Source organism: Mus musculus, chromosome X (assembly GCF_000001635.26).
Source record: "Mus musculus strain C57BL/6J chromosome X, GRCm38.p6 C57BL/6J".
Lineage (NCBI taxonomy): Eukaryota > Metazoa > Chordata > Mammalia > Rodentia > Muridae > Mus > Mus musculus.
The window spans coordinates 25,934,488-25,952,771 of NC_000086.7; positions in this window are offsets into that span (position 1 = coordinate 25,934,488).

Consider the following 18,284-nt stretch of genomic DNA (forward strand, 5'->3'; position numbering starts at 1 on the left):
AACTCTCAATTACCATAGATGGAGAAACCAAAGTATTCCACGACAAAACCAAATTCACACATTATCTCTCCACGAATCCAGCCCTTCAAAGGTTAATAACAGAAAAAAAACAATACAAGAACGGGAACAATGCCCTAGAAAAAACAAGAAGGTAATCCCTCAACAAACCTAAAAGAAGACAGCCACAAGAACAGAATGCCAACTTTAACAACAAAAATAACAGGAAGCAACAATTACTTTTCCTTAATATCTCTTAACATCAATGGTCTCAACTCCCCAATAAAAAGACATAGACTAACAAACTGGCTACACAAACAAGACCCAACATATTGCTGTTTACAGGAGACACATCTCAGAGAAAAAGATAGACACTACCTCAGAATAAAAGGCTGGAAAACAATTTTCCAAGCAAATGGTATGAAGAAACAAGCTGGAGTAGCCATCCTAATATCTGATAAGATTGACTTCCAACCCAAAGTCATCAAAAAAGACAAGGAGGGGCACTTCGTTCTCATCAAAGGTAAAATCCTCCAAGAGGAACTCTCAATTCTGAATATCTATGCTCCAAATGCAAGGGCAGCCACATTCATTAAATAAACTTTAATAAAGCTCAAAGCATACATTGCACCTCACACAATAATAGTGGGAGACTTCAACACACCACTTTCACCAATGGACAGATCATGGAAACAGAAACTAAACAGGGACACACTGAAACTAACAGAAGTGATGAAACAAATGGATCTGACAGATATCTACAGAACATTTTATCCTAAAACAAAAGGATATACCTTCTTCTCAGCACCTCATGGTACCTTCTCCAAAATTGACCACATAATAGGTCACAAAACAGGCCTCAACAGATTCAAAAATATTGAAATTGTCCCATGTATCCTATCAGATCACCATGCACTAAGGCTGATCTTCAATAACAAAAAAAATAACAGAAAGCCAACACTCAGGTGGAAACTGAACAACACTCTTCTCAATGATACCTTGGTCAAGGAAGGAATAAAGAAAGAAATTAAAGACTTTTTAGAGTTTAATGAAAATGAAGCCACAACGTACCCAAACCTTTGGGACACATTGAAAGCATTTCTAAGAGGGAAACTCATAGCTCTGAGTGCCTCCATGAAGAAACGGGAGAGAGCACATACTAGCAGCTTGACAACACATCTAAAAGCTCTAGAAAAAAAGGAAGCAAATTCACCCAAGAGGAGTAGACGGCAGGAAATAATCAAACTCAGGGGTGAAATCAACCAAGTGGAAACAAGAAGAACTATTCAAAGAATTAACCAAACGAGGAGTTGGTTCTTTGAGAAAATCAACAAGATAGATAAACCCTTAGCTAGACTCACTCGAGGGCACAGAGACAAAATCCTAATTAACAATATCAGAACTGAAAAGGGTGACATAACAACAGATCCCGAAGAAATCCAAAACACCATCAGATCCTTCTACAAAAGGCTATACTCAACAAAACTGGAAAACCTGGACGAAATGGACAAATTTCTGGACAGATACCAGGTACCAAAGTTGAATCAGGATCAAGTTGAACTTCTAAACAGTCCCATATCCCCTAAAGAAATAGAAGCAGTTATAAAGTCTCCCAGCCAAAAAAAGCCCAGGACCAGACGGGTTTAGTGCAGAGTTCTATCAGACCTTCAAAGAAGATCTAATTCCAGTTCTGCACAAACTTTTTCACAAGATAGAAGTAGAAAGTACTCTACCCAACTCATTTTATGAAGCCACTATTACTCTGATACCTAAACCACAGAAAGATCCAACAAAGATAGAGAACTTCAGACCAATTTCTCTTATGAATATCGATGCAAAAATCCTCAATAAAATTCTCGCTAACCGAATCCAAGAACACATTAAAGCAATCACTCATCCTGACCAAGTAGGTTTTATTCCAGGGATGCAGGGATGGTTTAATATACGAAAATCCATCAATGTAATCCACTATATAAACAAACTCATAGACAAAAACCACATGATCATCTCGTTAGATGCAGAAAAAGCATTTGACAAGATCCAACACCCATTCATGATAAAAGTTCTGGAAAGATCAGGAATTCAAGGCCCATACCTTAACATTATAAAAGCAATCTACAGCAAACCAGGAGCCAACATCAAGTAAATGGAGAGAAGCTGGAAGCAATCCCACTAAAATCAGGGACTAGACAAGGCTGCCCACTTTCTACCTACCTTTTCAACATAGAACTTGAAGTATTAGCCAGAGCAATTGGACAACAAAAGGAGATCAAGGGGATACAAATTGGAAAGGAGGAAGTCAAAATATCACTTTTTGCAGATGATATGATAGTATATATAAGTGACCCAAAAAATTCCACCAGAGAAATCCTAAACCTGATAAACAGCTTCGGTGAAGTAGCTGGATATAAAATTAACTCAAACAAGTCAATGGCCTTTCTCTACACAAAGAATAAACAGGCTGAGAAAGAAATTAGGGAAACAACACCCTTCTCAATAGTCACAAATAATATAAAATATTTCGGAGTGACTCTAACTAATGAAGTGAAAGATCTGTATGATAAAAACTTCAAGTCTCTGAAGAAAGAAATTAAAGAAGATCTCAGAAGATGGAAAGATCTCCCATGCTCATGGATTGGCAGGATCAACATTGTAAAAATGGCTATCTTGCCAAAAGCAATCTACAGATTCAATGCAATCCCCATCAAAATTCCAACTCAATTCTTCAACGAATTAGAAGGAGCAATTTGCAAATTCATCTGGAATAACAAAAAACCCAGGATAGCAAAAACTCTTCTCAAGGATAAAAGAACCTCTGGTGGAATCACCATGCCTGACCTAAAGCTTTACTACAGAGCAATTGTGGTAAAAACTGCATGGTACTGGTATAGAGACAGACAAGTAGACCAATGGAATAGAATTGAAGACCCAGAAATGAACCCACACACCTATTGTCACTTGATCTTCGACAAGGGAGCTAAAACCATCCAGTGGAAGAAAGACAGCATTTTCAACAATTGGTGCTGGCACAACTGGTTGTTATCATGTAGAAGAATGTGAATCGATCCATACTTATCTCCTTGTACTAAGGTCAAATCTAAATGGATCAAAGAACTTCACATAAAACCAGAGACACTGAAACTTATAGAGGAGAAAGTGGGGAAAAGCCTTGAAGATATGGGCACAGGGGAAAAATTCCTGAACAGAACAGCAATGGCTTGTGCTGTAAGATCGAGAATTGACAAATGGGACCTAATGAAACTCCAAAGATTCTGCAAGGCAAAAGACACAGTCAATAAGACAAAGAGACCACCAAGAGATTGGGAAAGGATCTTTTCCTATCCTAAATCAGATAGAGGACTAATATCCAACATATATAAAGAACTCAAGAAGGTGGACTTCAGAAAATCAAATAACCCCATTAAAAAATGGGGCTCAGAACTGAACAAAGAATTCTCACCTGAGGAATACCGAATGGCAGAGAAGCACCTGAAAAAATGTTCAACATCCTTAATCATCAGGGAAATGCAAATCAAAATAACCCTGAGATTCCACCTCACACCAGTCAGAATGTCTAAGATCAAAAGTTCAGGTGACAGCAGATGCTGGCGAGGATGTGGAGAAAGAGGAACACTCCTCCATTGTTGGTGGGATTGCAGGCTTGTACAACCACTCTGGAAATCCGTCTGGCGGTTCCTCAGAAAATTGGACATAGTACTACCGGAGGATCCAGCAATACCTCTCCTGGGCATATATCCAGAAGATGCCCCAACTGGTAAGAAGGACACATGCTCCACTATGTTCATAGCAGCCTTATTTATAATAGCCAGAAGCTGGAAAGAACCCAGATGCCCCTCAACAGAGGAATGGATACAGAAAATGTGGTACATCTACACAATGGAGTACTACTCAGCTATTAAAAAGAATGAATTTATGAAATTCCTAGCCAAATGGATGGACCTGGAGGGCACCATCCTGAGTGAGGTAACACATTCACAAAGGAATTCACACAATATGTACTCACTGATAAGTGGATATTAGCCCAAAACCTAGGACACCCAAGATATAAGATACAATTTCCTAAACACATGAAACTCAAGAAAAATGAAGACTGAAGTGTGGACACTATACCCCTCCTTAGAAGTGGGAACAAAACACCCTTGGAAGGAGTTACAGAGACAAAGTTTGGAGCTGAGATGAAAGGATGGACCATGTAGAGACTGCCTTATCCAGGGATCCACCCCATAATCAGCATCCAAACGCTGACACCATTGCATACACTAGCAAGATTTTATCGAAAGGACCCAGATGTAGCTGTCTCTTGTGAGACTATGCCGGGGCCTAGCAAACACAGAAGTGGATGCCCACAGTCAGCTAATGGATGGATCACAGGGCTCACAATGGAGGAGCTAGAGAAAGTACCCAAGGAGCTAAAGGGATCTGCAACCCTATAGGTGGATCAACATTATGAACTAACCAGTAACCCGGAGCTCTTGACTCTAGCTGCATATGTATCAAAGGATGGCCTGGTCGGCCATCACCGGAAAGAGAGGCCCATTGGACACACAAACTTTATATGCCCCAGAACAGGGGAACACCAGGGCCAAAAAGGGGGAGTGGGCGGGTAGGGGAGTGGGGGTGGGTGGGTATGGGGGACTTTTGGTATAGCATTGGAAATGTAAATGAGCTAAATACCTAATAAAAATGGAAAGAAAGAAAAATAAATAAATAAATAAATAAATAAATAAATAAATATTATGATCTCTATACTGCTTTTTCTTTAACCAGACAAAAGATTATTGTAGAAAACTGGCAGATGAATATGGGGGCCCCCCATATTGGTCTTGTCAGATACATATGCTAGGATCATGAACCAATCATTTCTTCTATCAACACCACAAGACAGTCTTTTTCTACATATAAGACTCATGGGATTCCAGGTGGGAGGTAGGAGTTATTGGTAAGCTCTACAGTAAAAATCAACCCAGTTCCCTAGTAAGTACCAACCATATCCACAGAAAATATGTCTCAATTACCCAACCCCTAGATATCTGAAAAGTAGGGGAGATAATCAAACACTCCTCTGAGGTCCTTTCCTCTTTGATATCGCCCCTCATAAATGGCACTAACTTGTCATTTTGCCTTTTGCTTCAAACTTGACCTCAGCATACCAACTCCTTAATGTCACCAGCCTCAACATTTTAAAGACTGCTGGTTATGTGTACCCCCTGGAGCTAACTCACAATTGTCACTTACACCCTCTCCAGTGATACTGCCAAGTAACTTTACCTCAGCCTTTGTCAGTTGCCTTGACTCCAATGTTGCCATGACTCCATACCTTACCTCTATCCCTCTCTTTGGCATGGCAAACTGTTTTAAGACCTCTGTGACACGTCCTGTAGGAACACTAAGTTCCCTAGACTTCAATAAAACCATATCCCTCAATATATCATCCCTGCCACAACGCCGTGTAGTCCTGAACACGTCAATTCTTTGTGGCACTCAGGAATATCATTGCCTACCCATCAGCTGATCAGGACTTTGCACAATGGTACTCCTTTTCCCTGAACAGGGAGTAATCCAAGGAAAGGAGCCCCAGCCAATCCCAGTTGAAAATATGATAGCTGGTCAACATAAGAGGGCAGTTCAAGTCATTTCACTCTTGGTTGCTTTGGGAATAGCCATAGGTGGTGGTACTGGAATTGCAGGGATAATGACTTCCATGACTCAATATAATAAATTCACTTCCCAGTTAAAAAGCTATCTTCAAAATATGTCTGAAAATGTGCTCAGTATCCAGAAACAGATAGATTCTTTGGCAGTCGTGGTTCTTCAGAATCTACAGGGGCTAGATATTCTGAAGCTAAAGAAGCTGGTCTTTGCCTGTTCCTCCACTGTAGAGTCTCCCAGCCTTGAAGCAGGCTGATTCAGACTACACTGCCACTGAGAATAAGAACACTTGGGTGGAGCTTTCTCACCTAGATGGCTCTATTGTTCTGTCACCTGCCTGCTCTTCTCCAAGACACTGCTACCTGCTGAGAGGTTCTTGAGATATTCCAGAGACAGCAAAGAATCCAGTAATTTACACCTACTTGCCAAACCAGTTCTGTCCAGCAGATTGCCTACAGGCTGGTGACAGGCATCAAGAATGGATTGGTGGGGGATGGGGCTCCCCTCCCCCCCTTTATAAGCACAGACTCTTACTAAACTTTGGGCCTTGATCAGAAAATATGTCTTGGTCTCCATTACTTCTCTCACTATTTTCTCCCATACAGCTCTGGCCTCCTACTCAGGAACCCAGTTAGTGTGGGCGCATGTGGCTACAATCCAAGAAGAATGCTGTTTCTATGTCAACCAGTCCTGGATAGTGATAAAATCCAAAGCCACAGTATGACATCGAGAACTTCAGAGACCATGAGACCTCCAGTTCTAGGATTTTTGAAAATCCCATATGGAAGTGGATACTCCCTTTCATAACACCGTTCCTAGTCATCTTCTTGACATTATTATTTTCTCCCTGCCTCATTCATCTTCTTTCCATATTTCTTCAACAACAAATACAGAAAGTTTCTAGCCAAACTACTAATCAGTTCGTGTTAGGGGATTACCAGCCACTGCCCACAGAAGAGCTGCTGTCCACAGAGGAACCTGATGTGAACGTTTACCAAGAGGATCTAGATGGTGAAGGTAAGCTACACCACAAAATGAGCAATGCTCATACACAGCAGGAAGCAGCTTAAAAGACATGATGCCCTCATTCCCTTTTCATCATTGCCTTTCCCTTTTTCTTTCATTATCTTTATAACAAGAAGGGACTTATATTGGCATCAGGACCTCCCAAACCGATGAGATCACATAGGTGACAGAGAGACCTACAGAACTGTTGCCAAGATGTAAGCTAACATGTTTCCAGAATACACTTGGCTCACCTCCCACCTTTACCTGTATTACATCATTTTCCTTATAAATAAGGGGAACACCCCTCCCTCTCTTTCTTTTCCCCCTCTTCTCTGTCTGCCACCACCTTGTCTCTCCCTCTCAATAAAATCTCTTCCAGACTGCCAGCGGTTCTGGCACATGACTTTAATCCCACCACTTGGGAGGTAGATGCAGGCAGATTTCTGATTTCAAATCAAGCCTGGTCTACAAAGTGAGTTCTGGGACAGCCAAGTTGCCAAGTTCTACAGAGAGACCCTGTCTTGAAAAACAAAACAAAATAAAACAAACAAAGAAACAAAAATCCTCTTTCATGTGTAATTGTCTTGGCCTAGTTTGTTTTTGAAATGAGACATGCTATTCAAACACATAAAGTGTAAGAGACAAATATAGTAATTCTAAACTCAATAATATAAAAAAATGAGTCTGGAACAGAGATATCAAGTGATGAACATATGTCTATGAATAACTCAAAAATTGTTCATTGTATCCAGTAATTAGGAAAATATATATCTAAACTGTTGTGGGAAATATGATTTAAAAATAAACCTGCCAACTCTCTCTGGTGCTGGACCACACTTCTGTGCTCCTGCAGGCCTGCCAACTCTCTGCAGCTTGAACCTGCAGTATTTGTCTCATGTTTCCCTTGAGCCACTAGTTCCCTCTCTGCTATAATCCCTCTAGTCACAATCTCACATTACAGTAACAAAATGGCACCGCCAACCTCACAGTTGCATCTCACAACACCCAGTAGCCTTGTAGAATCACGACTCTTAAAGCTTAATTAACCAATCAGATTTATGTATCAATAATATCACAATTTACAAGGTACAATACAATAATTTCAGAGACAATTGATAATGATAAAACCTTTATCCCAAAATTTCTAAAGTTGTGAAATCATAGCCATTTGTGGCTAGTAAATGCCACGCAGGTACACATACAAAGCCATCTTGGTTCTCCTCCCTACACTCTAGGACTCTCCTCCTCTCCATAACTCCTAGCTCTGACCCCTTGTCCCTGTCCAATCACAGACATCCTCTGCACTAATGTAGTTAGTTGGACAGGATAAAGATTCCATCTGTCTGAGTACAGTAAAGATAGCAAAGATCACCAAAACAACCAACAATGGAGGGCTGGGGTGGGGGATGTTGAGTAAAGGGAATCCCAACATCTTATTGGGATTTCAAACTGGTGGGGTCATTCTAGAAATCAGTTTGGAGCATTCTGAAAGCTGTAAATGTTAGCACCAGGACTCTCCAAGCTCCTGCCTAACTATGTGACCCTTGACCTACGTTGCCAGAACAACAACCCTCAATCCCACAATCCACTTGGCTCATTTCCCACCCTCACTGGTGTGACATTTTCCATATAAATTAGGGGATCACCCCCTCCTCACACTTTCTTCTCTTTCTTCTCTCCAGCCTCTTTTTCTCTTTCTCCTCTTCTCTGCCCTTCTAATGGCTTTGCTGGCCTCTATCCCTGTACAATAAACCTCTCCCACGTGGAACCACCTTGGCCTGGTCTGCTGTTTGGTTTATCTGATCAAAATATATAGATTAATATTATCTGGTGTTAATTAACATATAAATGGTGCCGAGACTCTGATAAAGAGCCACCATCCACCAGTGTCTGGTGTGCCTGAGGGGGCACCCCAGTGGACGCAGTAGTGGGCACAGAGCACAGCATCCAAGGTAAGATTCCCACTGTCTTGCAGCCCTGCCCACTTTGCACAGTGGTCTGCACTTCCCTTTCCCTCCTTGCTCTAAGCCAGAATTCTTAGTGACCCCACCTTCAGCTGTGTCTTTAAATCCATGTCATAAGGGGAATTGACCTCCTTCGCCTGAGAAACAGCTTGGCACTCACAAAAGACCAGCCGGGGAGGGGAGCCGCTGCCTGCCTTTTCCACCACCTGACTCGCAGCTGCCACAGAACCCACAAAATTTAAACTAAGTGAACTGTGCCACTTCCACACGCCTTATAGTCCAGGCTTCCACGCTCCCATTTTACTGGTTCGCTAAAAATTCCCACGCAGACACCAGCATACCATCAGTAGGGCTCATCAGTGGGGAAGGGCCTCCAGTTCCCTGAACAGAGCCTGGCCAGTTCTGCCTGAGAACTAAGGGGCTAGCGTTCCAGCTGACATAGAAGCAGACATTTCCCATCTGGATCCTTGCCAGGGTGGAGCACTTTCCACAGTAAGTCCAGGACTTACTGGGTAGCCACTAGAGGTCCTCCTGAGGACTTGTGCACTCTAGCCTGGCTGATTTCCTTTTTGGTTTCTGAGCTGTTCTCAGAATGCTGGTTTGAACACCAGGAACCTCCAGAATATGGGCAACAACGTGTCTTCAAACGTATCTTCAGATACACCACTGGAATGTCTCCTGGAAAATCTTAAGTCTTTGAAGCTAACGCCTCCTTTAAAGGCATCAAAATTAAAATAATCTTTATACATACTGCCAGCAAACTGGTAAATGGGAAGAGGTTATCTATGTAAAATCTTTCATTCATCTCCGTTCCAATCCTGCTATGTTTTCTTCTTGCTCTCCAACTCAACTTCTGTTACCATAAATCCGGCACAACTCCCACTAAATGATATCATGATACTGGACCAAACATACGACCCACCTCCTTTTCATAGTAGGCGAGCTTCTGTGAGATTTATAACCCAAACTGCTGCCTCGGTTTCCCCCCTTCCGAGACTCCCTGGGGCCTGCCACCCAGGTGTTATTCTAGCAAAGGACAGATTAGTTACATGTCTTTTGGCTGGTCTGAGAAAAGCAGCTTTATTAATTTTTTATTATTAGGTATTTATTTCATTTATATTTCCAATGCTATCCCAAAAGTCCCCTACACCCTCCCCCACCCACTCCCCCACCCAACCACTCCCACTTCATGGCCCTGGCATTCACCTTTATTGAGGCATATAAAGTTTGCACAACCAATGGGCCTCTCTTTCCACTGATGGTCGACTAGGCCATCTTCTCATACATATGCAGCTAGAGAAATGAGCTCTGTCGGGGTTGGGGGGACTGGTTAGTTCATATTGTTGTTCCACCTATAGGGTTGTAGATCCCCCAGCTCCTTGGGTACTTTCTCTAGCTCCTCCATTGGGGGCCCTGTGATCCATCCAATAGCTGACTGAAAGCATTCACTTATGTGTTTGTTAGGCCCCAGCATAGTCTTACAAGAGACAGCTATATCAGGGTCCTATCAGCAAAATCTTGCTAGTGTATGCAATGGTGTCAGCGTTTGGAAGCTGATTATGGGATGAATCCCCTGGTATGGCAGTCTCTAGATGGTACATCTTTCCTCTCAGCTCCAAATTTGTCTGTGTAACTCCATTCCATGTGTGTTTTGTTCCCAATTCTAAGAAGGGGCAAAGTATCCACACTTTGGTCTTTGTTCTTCTTGTGTTTCTTGTGTTTCACAAATTGTATCTTATATCTTGTATATCCTAAGTTTCTGTGATAATATCCACCTATCAGTGAGTACATATGATGGGAGTTCTTTTATGATTGTGTTACCTCACTCAGGATGATGCCCACCAGGTCCATCCATTTGCCTAGGAATTTCATAAATTCATTCCTTTTAATAGCTTGGTAGTACTCCATTTTGTAAATGTGCCACATTTTCTGTATCCATTTCTGTTGAGGGGCATCTGGGTTCTTTCCAGCTTCTGGCTATTATAAATAAGGCTGCTATGAACATAGTGGAGCATATGTCCTTCTTACCAGTTGGGACATCTTCTGGATATATGCCCAGGAGAGGTATTGCGGGATCCTCCAGTAGTACTATGTCCAATTTTCTGAGGAACCGCCAGACTGATTTCCAGAGTGGTTGTACAAGCTTACAATCCCACCAACAATGGAGGAGTGTTCCTCTTTCTCCACATCCTCACCAGCATCTGCTATCACCTGAATTTTTGATCTTAGCTATTCTGACTTTTGTGAGGTAGAATCTCAGGGTTGTTTTGATTTGCATTTCCCTGATGATTAAGGATGCTGAACATTTTTTTTTCAGGTACTTCTCAGCCATTCAGTATTCCTCGGGTGAGAATTCTTTGTTTAGCTCTGAGCCCCATTTTTAATGGGGATATTTGATGGATAGTTCAATGCATCTTAGAAGCTGGGAACAAAAGAGTGATGGAAGTAGTTACAGAGACAAAATGTGGAATGGAGACTGAAGAAATGACCATCGAGAGACTTATTTACCTGGGGATCCATCTGTGATGGTTTGTATATTCTTGGACCAGGGAGTGGCACCATTTGGAGGTGTGGCCTTGTTGGAATAGGTGTGTCACTGTGGGTGTGGGCATAAGATCCTCACCCTAGTTTCCTGGAAGTCAGTCTTCCACTAGTAGCCTTTGGATGAAGATGTAGAACTTTCAGCTCCTCCTGCACCATGCCTGCCTGAATGCTGCCATGCTCCCACCTTTATGGTAATGAATTGAACCTCTGAATCTATAAGCAAGCCCCAATTAATTGTTGTTTTTTTATAAGACTTGCCTTGGTCATGGTTTATGTTCACAGCCATAAAACCCTAACTACTATACCATCTCATATACAATCACCAAACCCAGACACTGTTGTGGATGCCAACAACTGCTTATTGACAGGAGCCTGATATAGCTCTCTCCTGACAGGCTCTGCCAGAACCTGACAAATACATAAGTGGATCCTCACAGCCATGCACATAGGGTCCCCATTTAAGAAGCTAGAGAAAGGACCTAAGGAGCTGAAGAGTTTGAAGACCCATAAGAGGAACAACAGTATGAACTAGCCAGTACCCCCAGAGCTCCCAGGCACTAAACCACCTACCAAAGAGCACATATGGTGGGACTCGTGGTTCCAGCTGCATATACAGAACAGAATGGCCTAGATAGACATCAATGTGGGGAGAGGCCCTTTGTCCTATGAATGTTCTATGACTCAATGTGGGGGGAATGCCAGGGCCAGGAAGCTGGAGTGGCTGGGTTGGTAAGCAAGGGGAGGGAGGATAAGGGGAGGGTGTTTTTCAGAGAGGGAACCAGGAAAGGGGATAACATTTGAAATGTATATAAAGAAAATATCCAATAAAAATATTAGAGAAATTTCATATTAGCACTTTAAAAGAACACACAAAAGCTCTAGAACAAAAAGAAAAAAAATGACACCCAAAAGAAGTCGTGACAGGAAATAGTAAAACTCGGGGTGGAAATCAATAGAATAGAAAGAGAAAAATATTTTTAAAATCCATGAAATAAGTATTGGTTCTTTGACAAGATCACTAAGAACAAAAACTCTTATCCAAATTAACTAAAAGACAAAGAAATAATATCCAAATTATTAAAACCAGAAATCAAGAACAGGACATAACAGACACCTGATAGTTTGGAAAAATTCCCAAAATGCTTTCATCTTACCATAAGGATACTTGCTCAACCATGTTAATTGCTGCTGTATTCATAATAGTCAGTAACTGGAAACAATCTGCATGTCCATAAGCTGAAGAGTTGGTAAAAATGTGGTATATCTATACAATGGAATATTACTCACCTGTTATGAAAAAATTGACATAAGGAATCTGCAGGCAAATGCATGGAAATAGAAAAAATCTTCCTGAGTAAAATACCCTAGTACATGGAAGATAGATATGCTATGTATTGATTTATATGTTGATATTGACTGGGCTGTATTGTTTTTGTCAATTTGCCACAATGTAAATTCATCTGAGAGAAGGAAACCTCATTTGATAAAATGTCCATAAGATTAGACTGTTCAGGCAAGACTGCAGGGCATTTTCTTAATTAGTGATTGATGGGGAGGGATCCTGCCCATTGTTGTTACTGCCATCAATGTGCTTGTGGTTATGAGTTATCTATAAGAAAGCAGACTGAGCAAATCATGTGGAACCAGCCACTAAGTAGTACCCATCCATGATCTTTGTATCAGTTCCAGCCTCCAGGTTCCTGGCCCATTTCAGTTCCTGTTCTGTATGTCTTCAATGATGAACAACAATGATGAATTGTAAGCCAAATAAGTCCTTCCATCCCCAACTTGCTCTTTTGTCATAGTGTTTTGTGACAGCCATAGAAACATTAAGACATTCAACATTACATAAGTGAAGACCAGTCTATAATTGGTAGATCCACGGAAGTTAGATATAGAGGAAGGGACTGGCACAAACACATGGATGCCCATGATATGGGGAAATAGAATGGTTTTATTAGTGGACCAAGGTGGACAAGAAAGAGATCAGATGACATGTTGGAGGGAGATGGGGTTGAGGAAGGGAATGCCGGGAGAGATAGTTGAAAGAGAGGGGAATTTGATGAATGATGACAGAAAGGAAGTAGATTTGGAAAGGAGGGGAATTAGAAAAAGAACTGTGGGGAGTAAAATTTGTGGGGACAGGAAGCAGGGTAATATTATATGAGAAATTACTTTACTTTAAATTTTACTACAAAGGAAAATAAATTAAACATGGCAGAGGGGCTCTCAGGACTGTACATTTTACCTCTGAACTATTGGGCTTTGATGGATTCTTGGTGAGGTGAACCATATAAAAATTGAAGTGTACACATTCCATGGGTAACAGGGGCAATCGATGATATCATGTACATTTGGTAATAAGAGTTTACATAATCCTTTAAGTCTGTTTTTACAACACAGTATTGGGACTGTATAGATAGATAAGTGGCAATTGCAGCCATGCTAACTAATCTGTGTTTTATCCTCAAAATGTGTATGGTAGAAGGAAAGACAAGACATTATGACATGTACTTCTAAATTCCAATATGTATGATATAAAACCTGAAGCAACATACTAGATAGATAGATGTTGGGTGCTATGCAAAAGGAACAGCAAAACCATTAGAACTTATGGAATGTTACCCAGCAGTTAGCCCAAGCAAGGTGTGCCTGAAAGAGGCAGAACACCGAGGACTATGTCCTGAGGACTTCATGCTGTTGTGGAGTTTTGTTCTGCTTGCTATGCTCACCATCACATCCCTTATAATCTATTAGTTGTATAAAAACTCTAAGGGGGAGGCGGTTCCAGCCCCTTGCTGACCAATGTCATTGTCACCCAAAGGGTCAGTTAGATTGAACATTTTCAAGCATTGCTGCTGGAGCAGATTAATAATTAAATCATTACACTTGGAAAGAATTACTATGAAAAAACATGCTTTTTTTTTTTTTTTTTGCAAAATCTGAGATGGTGATCAGGTGATGATTAATTCCTTACCCACTTTTTCCCCTCAGTTTCCTGATATGATTTAATAAAAACATGGTTAATGAATACATGTGCACTCTGAGGATTCAAAGTAGAAAGAGCTGATTGTTTTTTCGTATAAAAGTTTAGTTCTGTGGTTCTTTTAAGATTTTTATAGCGCCCTTCCAGTCCCGCCAGCACCAGGGTAGCTTGGGCATGGAGTCGGCTGACACCCGCAAGCTACCCACAAGACCCACCATGGGACCTTAAGACCTCTGGTGATTGGAACACAGTGACTGCTCCAATCCACTTACGAGGGACCTGAAACTGCATTAATTAGGGAAGCAGAAAATCCAGCCTGATCAGGGGCACAAGTCACTTCCGTTCCCTGCCAGCACTGGGGTAGCTAGGGCCCAGAGTAGGCTGACACCCGCAAGGTATACACAGGACCCTCCACGGGATCTTAAGACCTCTGTGAGTAGATCACAACTTCTGCCAGGAGGCAGGTTTGAACACCAGATATCTGGGCAATTTCCCTGCAAGAGGAGAGCCTACCTACAGAGAGTATTCTGAACACTGAAACTCAGGAGAGATCTAGTCTCCCAGGTCTGCTGATAGGGGCTAACATAAACACCTGAGAAACAGGATCTAACCAGAGACAACTACAACAAATAACTCCAGAGATTACCAGATGGTAAAAGGCAAACATCAGAATCTTACTAACAGAAAACAAGACTACTCAACATCATCAGAACGCAGCACTCACAGTCCACCCAGTCCTGTGCATCCCAACACACTCAAAAAACTAGACCTGGATTTTATAAGCATATCTCATGATGATGGTAGAGGAAGGACATCAAGAAGAACTTTAATAACTCACTTAAAGAAATACTTTAGAACACTGCTAAACAGATAGAAAATCTTAAAGAGGAAGCACAAAAAACCCTTGAAGTATTGCAAGAAAACATGACCAAACAGGTGATGGAATTGAATAAAACCATCCAAGACCTAAAAAGGGAAGTAGACACAATAAAGAAAACACAAAGTGAGGCAGCACTGGAGATAGAAACCCTAGGAAAGAAATCTGGAACCGTAGATGCAAGCATCAGCAACAGAATACAAGAGATAGAAGAGACAATCTCAGGTACAGAAGATTCCATAGAGAACATTGGCACAACAATCAAAGAAAATACAAAATGCAAAAAGATCCTAACTCAAAACATCCAGGAAATCCAGGACACAATGAGAAGACCAAACCTATGGATATTAGGAATAGATGAGAATGAAGATTTTCAACTTAAAGGGCCAGCAAATATTTTCAACAAAATTATTAAAGAAAATTCCCAAACCTAAAGAAAGAGATGCTCATGAACATACAAGAAGCCTACAGAACTCCAAATAGACTTGACCAGAAAAGAAATTCCTCTTGACACATAAAAATCAGAACAACAAATGCACTAAATAAAGAGAGAATATTAGAAGCAGTAAGGGAGAAAGGTCAAGTAACTTTAAAGGCAGGCCTATCAGAATTACACCAGAATTTTCACAAGAGACTAAGAAAACCAGAAGATCCTGGACAGATGTTATACAGAACCTAAGAGAACACAAATGGCAGCCCAGGCTACTATACCCAGCCAAACTGTCAATTACCATAGATCGAGAAACCAAAGTTTTGCACAACAAAACCAAATTCACACATTATCTTTCCACGAATCCAGCCCTCCAAAGGATAACAACAGGAAAAGCAAAAAAAAAAAAAAAAAAAAACAACAATACGGGGACTGAAAGGATGCCCTAGAAAAAGCAAGAAAGTAATCCCTCAACAAACCAAAAAGAAGACAGCCACAAAAACAGAATGCCAACTCTAAAAACAAAAATAACAGGAAGCAACAATTACTTTTCCTTAATATCTCTTAATATCAATGGACTCAATTCCCCCAATAAAAAGACATAGACTAACAGACTGGCTACACAAACAGAACCCAACATTCTGCTGCTTACAGGAAACCCATCTCAGGGGAAAAGACAGAAACTACCTCAGAGTGAAAGAGTGGAAAACAATTTTCCAAGCAAATGGTCTGAAGAAACAAGCTGGACTAGCCATTCAAATATCGAATAAAATCGACTTCAAACCCGAAGTTATCAAAAAAGACAAGGAGGGACACTTCATACTCATCAAAGGTAAAATCCTCCAAGAAGAACTCTCAATTCTGAATATCTATGCTTCAAATGCAAGGGCAGCCACATTCATTAAAGAAACTTTAGTAAAGCTCAAAGCACATATTGCACCTCACACAATAATAGTGGTAGACTTAAACACAGCACTTTCATCAATGGACAGATCGTGGAAACAGAAACTAAACAGGGACACAGTGAAACTAACAGAAGAGATGAAACAAATGGACTGAACAGATATCTACAGAACATTTTATTCTAAAACAAAAGGATATACCTTATTCTCAACACCACATGGTACCTTCTCTAAAATTGACCACAAATTTGGTCAAAAAACAGGCCTCAACAGATAAAAAATATTGAAATCATCCCATGCATCCTCTCAGAATACCATGGACTAAGGCTGATCTTCAATAACAACATAAATGATGGAAAGCCAACATTCACATGAAAACTGAACAACACGCTTCTCAATGATACCTTGGTCAAGGAAGGAATAAAGAAAGAAATTAAAGACTTTTTAGAGTTTAATGAAAATGAAGCCACAAAATACCCAAACTTATGGGACACTATGAAGGCATTTCTAAGAGGGAAACTCATAGCTCTGAGTGCCTCCAAAAAGAAACTAGATTGAGCACACACTAGCAGCTTGACCACACACCTAAAAGCTCTAGAAAAAAAGAAAGCAATTTCACCCAAGAGTGGTAGACAGCAGGAAATAATCAAACTCAGGGGCAAAATCAACCAAGTGGAAACAAGAAGAACTATTTAAAGAATTACCCAAACCTGATAAACAGCTTCAGCGAAGTATATGGATATAAAATTAACTCAAACATGTCAATGGCCTTTCTCTACACAAAGAATAAACAGGCTGAGAAAGAAATTAGGGAAACAACACCCTTCTCAATATTCACAAATAATATAAAATACCTTGGTGTGACTCTAACTAGGGAAGTGAAAGATCTGTATGATCAGAACTTCAAGTTTCTGAAGAAAGAAAAAAAAGAAGATCTCAGAAAAAGGAAAGATCCCCCATGCTCATGGATTGTCAGGATCAACATTGTAAAAATGGGTATTTTGCCAAAAGCAATCTCCAGATTCAATGTAATCCCCATCAAAATTCCAACTCAATTCTTCAATGAATTAGAAAGAAAAATCTGCAAATTCACCTAGAATAACAAAAAACCTAGGATAGCAAAAACTTTTCCCAAGGATAAAAGAACCTCTTGTGGACTCACCATGCCTGACCTAAAGTTTTACTACAGAGTAATTGTGATAAAAAAAACTTCATGTTACTGGTATAATGATAGAAAAGTAGAACAATGGAATAGAATTGAAGACCCAGAAATGAACCCATACACCTATGGTCACTTGATCTTCCACAAGGGAGCTGAAACCATCCAGTGGAGAAAAGACAGCATTTTCATTAAATGGTGCTGGCACAACTGGTGGTTATCATGTAGAAGAATAGGAATTGATCCATTCCTATCGCCTTGTACTAAGGTTAAATCTAAGTGGATCAAGGAGCTCCACATAAAACCAGAGACACTGAAACATATAGAGGAGAAAGTGGGTAAAAGCCTCGAAGATATTGGCAGAGGGGAAAAATTCCTGAATAGAACAGCAATGGCTTGTGCTGTAAGATCAAGAATTGACAAGTGGGACCTCATAAACTTGCAAAGATTCTGTAAGGCAAAAGACACTGTCAATAAGACAAAAAGGCCACCAACAGATTGGGAAAGGATCTTTACCTATCCTAAATCAGATAGAGGACTAATATCCAATATATATAAAGAACTCAAGAAAGTAGACTCCAGAAAAACAAATAACCCCATGAAAAAATGGGGCTCAGAGCTAAACAAAGAATTCTCACCTGAGGAATATCGAATGGCTGAGAAACACCTAAAAAAATATTCAGTATTCTTAATCATCAGGGAAATGCAAATCAAAATAACCCTGAGATTCCATCTAACACCAGTCAG